This window comes from Triticum aestivum, chromosome 5B (assembly GCF_018294505.1).
Source record: "Triticum aestivum cultivar Chinese Spring chromosome 5B, IWGSC CS RefSeq v2.1, whole genome shotgun sequence".
Classification (NCBI taxonomy): domain Eukaryota; kingdom Viridiplantae; phylum Streptophyta; class Magnoliopsida; order Poales; family Poaceae; genus Triticum; species Triticum aestivum.
The window spans coordinates 704,507,150-704,517,227 of NC_057807.1; positions in this window are offsets into that span (position 1 = coordinate 704,507,150).

The following is a 10,078-nucleotide window of genomic DNA, read 5'->3' on the forward strand; positions in this document are numbered from 1 at the left end:
AGGAGCGTGAGCGAGCAGCTGTAGCAGCAGCTGCTGCGGCAGCAAGGGCGTCGAGGCTGGCTGCAGCGGAGCTGGCAGCAGCCAGAGCGGAGGTAGAAGCAGCCAAGGCGGAGGTAGAGGCAGCAGCAGCAGAAGAAGCAGCACGTGGGGCTACGGCGGATGCCAAGGCACTCCGCGGCGGCTCCGGCAGCTCCAACAGTTTCGCGCCTGCGGACGACGGCGCTGACGCAGACCGCGCCAAAGTGGCGCAAGAGCGGACGGCGCAGTGGGCAGCCGAGCACGCCCGCGCTCCAGGTGGAGGTGCGCATCGCGACGGCGGCTGCAGCGAGCAGGACCTCGGCCTCCACGAGGTCCGGACTGTGGTCAGGGATGTTGGTCCCAGTGTTGGTTGGCCTACCCTCACTAAAACCAACTACGTCGAGTGGGCCAGGATCATGAAGATCAGGCTCCAGGTGCGGCGCATGTGGGAGGCAGTCCAGGACAGCAACGTCGACCATCTAGAGGATCGACGGGCGCTGGACGCCCTCATCGCCGCAGTCCTGCCCGAGATGCAGTTCTTGCTTTCCAACAAGCAGACTGCCAAGGAGGCTTGGGACGCCATCGCCGCGGCACGCATCGGCAGCAACCGTGCTCGCAAGTCCACCCTGCAGGCACTTTGTAAGGAGTGGGAGAGCCTGGGCTTCAAGCAAGGTGAGGATGTTGATGACTTTGCTCTCCGTCTCAACACTCTACTCCAGAAGATGGTGAAGTTTGGCGATGCCACCTACACCGAGGAGAGAGCTGTCGAGAAGCTATTTCGGTGCATTCCCGAGAAGTACAAGCAGATGGCTCGCTCGATCGAGTCTTTGCTGGGCCTCTCCACAATGACGATCGAGGAGGCGATAGGTCGTCTCAAAGTCATCGACACCGATGAGCCACAACCTCCCTCGAGGCCCATCACCACCGGCGGGAAGCTACTCCTAACTCGTGAGCAATGGGATCCCAGCCTTGGTGACAGGAAGAAGGGGAGCCTTCTTCCACGACGGGCGGCCGCAAGCGTGGCAAGCAGCGTAAGGCGCGAAGAGGCCCCCCGGACAGGGCACAAGGACATGCCGAAGGTGACGCCCGCGAAGGCGCCAAGGACGGCGCCGCTGGCAAGCCCAAGCCAGCACAAGACAACAGTTGCCACAACTGTGGCCGGCTTGGCTATTGGGCCAATGAGTGTCGACAACCATGACAAGGCCAGGCTCACGTCGCACATGCGGAGGAGGAGGAGACGGCTCTGTTCATGGCGCATGCAAGCATCAAGCTACCTTCAGCGACACCAGTCGCAAAGGCTCTCCTCCACCTCGACGAGCGAAAAGCACACGCTCTTCTCGGCGATGGCTCCGGGAAGGACAAGACTGTGGGGTGGTGCCTCGATACCGGCGCACCCACCACATGACCGGTCGAAGGGAATTCTTCGCCGAGCTCGACTCCGACGCGCGAGGCTCCGTCAAGTTTGGGGATGCCTCCGCTGTGGAAATTAAGGGCGTCGGCTCCGTCATCTTCACCACCAAGACGGGAGAGCATCCGTTGCTCACCGGTGTCTACTACATCCTCGCGCTAAGGAACTCCATCATCAGCTTGGGACAGCCGGATGAGAATGGCTCACGCGTGCTGATTGAGCATGGGGTCCTACGCATCTGGGATCGCCAGCGTCGCCTTCTCGCCAAGGTACCCAGAGGTGAAAATCGACTCTATGTACTTGATGTGCAGGTGGCACAACCGGTTTGTCTCGCTGTCCGTCGGGACGACGAGGCGTGGCAATGGCATGAGCGCTTTGGGCACCTTCATTTTGAGGCCCTGAAGCATCTAAGTGCCAAGGAGATGGTGCGAGGCCTGCCATGCCTCGACCATGTGGAGCAGTTCTGCGACATCTGCGAGCGGACGAAGCAGAGACGACTCCCCTTTCCCCAGCAGGCGAGTTTTTGGGCCAAGGAGAGGCTGGAGCTCGTGCACGGAGATCTGTGCGGCCCGGTGACGCCAGCCACACCAGGAGGTCGACGCTATTTCCTGTTGCTCGTCGACGATCTCTCTCGCTACATGTGGGTGATGGTCCTCGGCAGTAAGGGAGAGGCGGCGGACGCCATCAGGCGCGCGCAGGCTGCTGTGGAGGCGGAGAGCGGCTGCAAATTGCGTGTGTTGTGCACTGACAATGGCGGTGAATTCACGGCGGCTGAATTCGCGTCGTACTGCGCTGATGAGGGCATCCAGCGCCACTACTCCGCGCCGTACAGCCCACAGCAAAACGGCGTCGTCGAGCGGCGCAACCAAATGGTTGTGGGGATGGCTCGGGCTCTCCTCAAGCAGAGAGGGATGCCGGCTGTTTTCTGGGGAGAGGCGGTGCTAACAGCCGTCTACATCCTAAACCGCTCGCCTACTAAGGCACTCGACGGCAGGACGCCGTACGAGGCATGGCATGGGCGGAAGCCGGCGGTCTCCAACTTGCGGGTCTTTGGCTGCCTTGCGTTCGCCAAGGAGCTCGGCCACATCGGCATGCCTGACGACAGGAGTACTCCGGGAGTCTTCATCGGCTACGCGGAGGGCTCAAAGGCCTACCGCATCCTCGACCCGAATACACAGCGTGTGCGCATGGCGCGAGACATCGTGTTCAACGAAGGGCGAGGGTGGCAATGGGACAAGGCGGTGGACGACGGCTCGACGCCGACGTATGACGACTTCATTGTCGAGTACGCCCACTTCAAGGAAGTCGGGGGAGCAAGCAGCTCCTCTTCACCGGGCACGTCTACCCCGGCCCCCAAAACTACATCGACTCCGGTGCCTGCTATGCCGACGGCACCACAACCGGCAACGCCGCATACTCCAGCCCTGACAGTCACCACTCCGGGCTCATCTTCATCAGCACCAGCTCACGCAGAGCACAACTCGATGAAGTTCGCTTCCCCGCTCACTCACGACGAGGAGCGTATCGACGCGTATCATGGCGGCGAACCGCTGCGGTATCGTACGATGGATAATCTACTAGGCGACCAGCCGGTGCCGGGACTGGTGCCACATGACCTGGAGGCGCAGCTACAACTCCCATGTGAGGACGGCGAACCACGGTCCTTTGTAGAGGCCGAGAGAGACGCGGCATGGCGCGCCGCGATGCAGTTGGAGATGGATGCGGTCGAGCAAAACCGCACCTATGAGCTCGCTGACCGCCCTCGTGGTCAGCACGCAATCACCCTTAAGTGGGTGTTCAAGCTGAAGAGGGATGGAGCTGGCGCCATCATCAATCACAAGGCTCGCTTGGTGGCCCAAGGCTTCTTGCAGCAGGAAGGAGTCGACTTCAACGAACCTTTCGCTCCCGTGGCACGGATGGAGTCCGTGCGACTTCTCCTTGCGCTAGCTGCCCAGGAGGGCTGGCGTGTCCATCACATGGATGTCAAGTCGGCATTCCTCAACGGCGACTTGAAGGAGGAAGTCTACGTGTATCAGCCACCGGGATTTACGATCCCCGGCCAGGAGGGCAAGGTACTCCGCCTGCGTAAGGCTCTCTATGGCCTACGACAGGCACCTAGGGCGTGGAACGCCAAGCTGGACTCCACGCTAAGATGGGCTTCGAGCAAAGCTCGCATGAGGCGGCCGTCTACCGACAGGGCAGTGGAGGAAATGCCCTGCTGGTGGGCGTCTATGTTGACGACTTGGTGATCACCGGCACCAAAGATGTAGAGGTGGCGGCGTTCAAGGAAGACATGAAGGCCACCTTCCAGATGAGTGATCTAGGGCTCCTCTCCTTCTATCTAGGGATTGAGGTGCACCAGGATCACTCCGGGATCGCGCTTCAATAGTCCGCCTATGCCAAGCGCATCGTTGAGCTAGCTGGGCTGACCGACTGCCACCCAGCTCTCATCCGATGGAGGAGAGGCTGAAACTGAGCCGCGATAGCACGGCGGAGGAAGTGGATGCTACGCAGTACCGATGCCTTGTGGGGAGCCTTTGCTACCTCGCCCACACACGGCCGGACTTGGCATTCTCCGTCGGCTATGTCAGTCGGTTCATGGAGCGACCGACGTCGGAGAACCAGCAGGCAGTGAAGAGGATCGTCCGCTACGTGGCAGGGACCCTCGACCACGGCCTCCACTACCCTAGGTGTCTGGGGGCGGCACACTTCGTCGGGTACAGCGACAGCGACCACGCCGGCGACATCGACACCAGCAAGAGCACGAGCAGGATCCTCTTCTTCCTCGGCAAGTGTCTCGTGAGCTAGCAATCGGTCAAGCAGCAGGTGGTGGCCCTGTCCAGCTGTGAGGCCGAGTACATAGCGGCCTCCACCGCCTGCACCCAGGCGCTCTGGCTTGCTCGACTGCTTGGTGATCTCCTCGTCCGAGACACCAGAACGGTACAGCTCCTGGTGGACAGCAAGTCCGCCCTGGCCCTGGCAAAGAACCCCGTTTTCCACGAACGAAGCAAGCACATCCGATTGAGGTATCATTTCATCCGCAACTGTTTGGAAGAAGGGAGCATCGAGGCGAGCTACATCAACACCATGGATCAGCTCGCAGATCTGCTCACCAAGCCTCTTGGGAGGATCAAGTTCCTCGAACTCTGCTCCAGGATCGGGATGATTCGACTCTCCCACAAGACGAGTACAAGACTTAGGGGGAGAATGATGGATAAGTCTACGTACTAGGGTCTTTGTGGGGCTGCAGCACATGGTCCTTTGTGGGGCTGCAGCACATGGTCTTTGTGGCTGTTAGGATAGAATCCTTGACCATCAAGGACTGGCAGTTAGGATAGCATCTTAGACTGGCATCTTAGCAGCATCTTAGACTAGCATCTTAGCATATGCTTGGCTGGCTAGCAGACTATAAATATGTATCCCCAACCCCTCAGGTTGGCATGGCATTGTGTGAGAAATAAACCAACGAAATTGTCCCAACTCTCCTAGTGTCATCCACAACTATCAATGCTCAGGTTGAAAGGTCTAACATGGTCACCTAGCATGAGGTAAGCAAGTTCAGGAGCATTCGGATAGGTTAAGAGAAGAAAGAACAACTGATTCTATTTAATTTTTAGAATAAGGCAGAGATAAGGCAAGAGTCTAGTTTTGGGTGTAAAATCTTCTGGCCATAGCTTCCCCTTACAATAACCTAATCCCTTTCCAGTCATTCTAGCTATATTTTTCCAAATAGTTATCCCTTGACAATGCCATTGGTCAAGTTTCCTTCTCAATAACTAGGCCTTGCCATTTGGTGACTCAACCATAGTTGGAAGACTGTTTGAAAACATGCATGTTCACATGCATTATTTTCTCTCAAAGAATTAGAAACAGGAAAAGAAGAACACAGAATAAGGCGCTGTAACTTACCTTGGTATAGAACGCTGATGCAGAAATGTAATCATTTCTCTCGATTGCTTTACTCGCAAATGACTTCAATTGTGATATTTTCCTTTCATTCACTTGTTCGTCCTGAACCATAAATAATACGTATCAAATAAGATGGAGACATGAGTAATGAATAGAAAAATGCTATAATAGTAAAAAAAAAATACATAGGACTGTTCTATAAATGTTTGGGAAAACATGGTTTTGATTTGGCCAAAATATTGACTATCAACAATCTATATTGTTTAAGCATAATGTTTAGACTTCCAATCATACATCATCCTGCATCCGTGCTCAGTACTATAAGCTCACATACCAATAAAAAATTTAACAACCAGCAATATACTGTAATACTCCCTCTGTATCAAAATATAAAACACAAATATCTTTGATTGGTAATAGGCTCCAATAGCGATGAAAACTTTAAAAACCAGCAATATAGTCTCCTCATAAATTTCACCTCACAAATATTTTTCTAGTGTAAGTGTGCAACCCCTTTCATTTCCTACTTTCCAATATAATCTTAAGATTTAAGATGATGCCACAATCAAAACCTCCCTCTTTTGCACATAGTAGATGAAAGTTTCTAACAAGATGAAAAACAAATTGCCATCATTCCCTTAGTATGCCCAATATGAAACACTGGAATTTCATGACTTGACTTTCACATAAATAGCCAAATAGGTGTAATTCCAGCAAATTCTCTACCAAATTTATCCATTGCAAACAGGACCAAATACTTGAAGTAAGATTAGTCCGCATAAGCAAGAAAAGAAGGAGCAAAAAATATAACTAAATTCAATTTGACATGTTTCATCCCTAATTACCTAAAGCAAACATAAGATACAAATCTGGTATTTAAGATATTCAAAATATTTCTTTATTAGCAACATATTTTTCAATATTTTAACAACTCATTTAGAAAGGACAGCCAAATATAGCATTTGATTAATATTTTTTCATGTGGAAGCATTTAATAAAGTGTAGAACGGTCAAATTGTTTTAAGCCAAGTCATTAGTCAACTTAAGCATCATGTGGTGTCACTTGACAAAATGCGCATTCATGTTTTCAGCCAAAAATTACATTGAGCAAGAATCCAAGCAGACTGTTCGATACTGGACATAGATTAATTCTAGAAGAAACTGGAGGCACATAAGGTCCTGGTACAAATACTTGTGGATAAGGACCTGGTGTAAAGTTGCTACAAAAAGAATGCAGACTTGCAGACATAATGGTTTACTATTTGGTTCACTGCCATGGTTTACCACTATTTCCTCTACAACTGTCTGCCACAACCATGGCAAAAAATGGCCCTAAAGATAGTCACTGACATTTGAGTCCTGCTAAAGAGAAGTTTGTAGTGCTTAGGCCAAACTTGGCTGCCTAAGATGTGGCAAACTGCGGCAACAAACCAAATAGGCCCTAAAGATGATAAAATTGACTAATAACTATCCTACAAGTACCTTAGGATCAACTTCGACCTCGACCTCTTCCCCACGGACAACGTGCTGCTCCCATTGGCGTCGCTGCACCTGGCCACGTCCTCATGCTCCGCTGGATCGCCGGGTTGGGACGGTGACTCCTCTGGTGCTGGCGCGAAAGGCAGCCTGAAAAACAACAAGTTGTTTTCAGAAAATCCACCAAACACACAACTCAACCTCTTCTCTGAGATTAGCACCACAAAAAAAAAGCCTTCAAGGGAGTAAAGTACCAAACAATAAATTAGAATGGAGCATGAGAATAATACAGAAAACGAACAAATGGAGAAAAGGCAAACAATTCAAACTTATTTGTGTTTACACGTGAACATGCAACTTAAGGCAGAAGTAGCAAGCAGTGTAAGGCGCGAAGAGGCCCCCCGGGCAGGGCACAAGGACGTGCCAAAGGTGACGCCCGTGGAGGCGCCAAGGACGGCGCCGCTGGCAAGCCCAAGCCGGCACAGGACAACAGTTGCCACAACTGTGGCCGGCTTGGCCATTGGGCCAATGAGTGTTGATAACCACGACAAGGCCAGGCTCACGTCGCACAGGCGGAGGAGGAGGAGACGGCTCTGTTCATGGCGCATGCAAGCATCGAGCTACCTTCAGTGACACCAGTCGCAAAGGCTCTCCTCGACCTCGACGAGCCAAAAGCACACGCTCTTCTCGGCGATGGCTCCGGGAAGGACAAGACTGTGGGGTGGTGCCTCGATACCGGCGCACCCACCACATGACCGGTCGAAGGGAATTCTTCGCCGAGCTCGACTCCGACGCGCGAGGCTCCGTCAAGTTTGGGGATGCCTCCGCTGTGGAAATTAAGGGCGTCGGCTCCGTCATCTTCACCACCAAGACGGGAGAGCATCCGTTGCTCACCGGTGTCTACTACATCCCCGCGCTAAGGAACTCCATCATCAGCTTGGGACAGCCGGATGAGAATGGCTCACGCGTGCTGATTGAGCATGGGGTCCTACGCATCTGGGATCGCCAGCGTCGCCTTCTCGCCAAGGTACCCAGAGGTGAAAATCGACTCTATGTACTTGATGTGCAGGTGGCACAACCGGTTTGTCTCGCTGTCCGTCGGGACGACGAGGCGTGGCAATGGCATGATCGCTTTGGGCACCTTCATTTTGAGGCCCGGAGCTCGCCGCTGTACGCCGCCTGGAGGAGCGCGTGCCGCGTCGAAAAGAGGCCTTCCGCGGCTGCAGAGAGGGGAAGTGAGCGAGCGGATTTAGCTAGGGTTCGGGGCGCAGGGAGGCGCTTACCGCCGGCGGCGGAGGGGAAGCGGGGTGGCGCCGCCATGGCGGATCGGTCGGTCCGGGAGCGAGATGGGTGGAGTGGTAGGGTTTTGGGGATGGGCAAGAGGGGGGAAAGAGGGTTTGATTTCAAATTTGAAATTTGAAATCCCGATCCAGGGCTAAGTCTCCCCATACAAAGGATTTACTCCCTTCTTTTATATTTATTCATTAGGCATATTTAATCTGACTGAAGTCAAATTTTATAATGTTTGACTTAATTCGTAGAAAACAATATGAATATTTATAGTAACAAATTTATATGATGTGAAAATATATTCAATGATGAATCTAATGATATTGACTTTTGTGGTGCGTATATTATTACTTTTATTATTATTATATTATTACAAAGTAGATAAAAGAAACATCCACTCCATCTGCCACTGACTCGGTCTATGCATTCCTGCTACTTTTCTTCACCAAACTAAAAGAAAATATAAAGCAAAAGAGAGCAGCTGGAAATGGCAAAAGTGCCCTCAAGCCTCTCCGTCGATCAAGTACGAATGGAGAAGCTCTTATAGAGTGTTTTTTTTCGTGGTAATACGTGTCTCACTTATATCATAAGGAGCATAGTACAAGCCACGTACATACTGACCTGACAAAACTGAAAAGACAGCAGAACGCTAGTCTTTGCACACAGGAACATCAGCCAAGAAGTAAAATTACAAACAAGACTGAAGAATCCTATGAGCTTGACACCAATGCCCGTCACCTGCCTCTAGAACCACCATAGCAGCCACCAAAGGAGAACATGACGAATCACCTCCACACCCGAGCTCGACGCAGCTCCATCGCTGATATGCAGCTTTGCGGACCTCCAAGGTGGCTCGCCAATAAAAGCGAAGCCATTGCCCTTGAACGAATCAGACCGGGGCAACACTCCGGACACGCCATCGAACTCCAGATCTGGCACCCCCGCCCAACTAAGATGTTGGAGAAGGAAACCACACCTGCCTGCCACGAACCACGAATCCAGATCCACCATCTTCCAGATGCCGTCGATGCAGACTACAATCTGCATCCGCTCCTGGACTACCTCCCAAGCTCCACGCTGGTGCTGGAGCAAACGTCGGCGCAACGGCGGAGCTCGAGGACACAGGTCCACCACGAGGATGCCACCGCCGCCGCACCATCCTTGCTTGAACAGTCTGGTTTCCAAATCCACCCCAAAAGCGGATCACCTCGTTGGTGAAGGGTTTGAAGATTTATTAGTCGGCGCCGTCATCGCCACTACCGAAGCCATGACGATGAACAACCCAAAATTCTAAGAAACTAATGCCTAAAAATACTCCACATGCGTGGATCCGGCGACCCACCCCCTCACCACCGACAACCGAGGTCGTCAACGGAGGGGAGCCGCCGGAGGATGGTGGCGGCGAAAGACGCCCTGGCGGCAGGAGGCGAGATCGTCTTTCTTTTCTTCTCCTGGAAGAAAGAAAGCGCTGCGTACAGACCCCTGCCGCTCTTACAGAGTGTTTGGGCAATTCATAGAAAAGGGATGGGAATTTACAAACAGAATACGGCTCGAGAAATTGATAATTAGTCTCAAATTTAAAATCTTGTGTGGTAAGAATTAGTTGTAGAAATTTGTGTCGCACGTGTTATCACAGAGAGACCAACGAAGAGATGTGAGAATTGACCGCGTTAACTTTCTTTCTTCTTTCCTCCTCAACTCAATTGCCTCCCAACCAAACAATGGATTACCCAAACACTCTGTTTTTGCAACATGCATTCCTATCATATTCCTACATTTTAAGAATATTGCAAGGCAAAAAAAAGGCCCTAAAGATAGGTGGCAATGTATACAGTGCCAGTCTACCTTAACCATTGGTGGTTTTTCTTTCTTTTGGAAACTGAAGATCCATTGAGTTTTTTACAGCAAGGTCCATCAATGTTTGCTTAACTTGGTACGTTAAAAGATTATTAAGCAAGAAACGATTGAGGCCTCTGC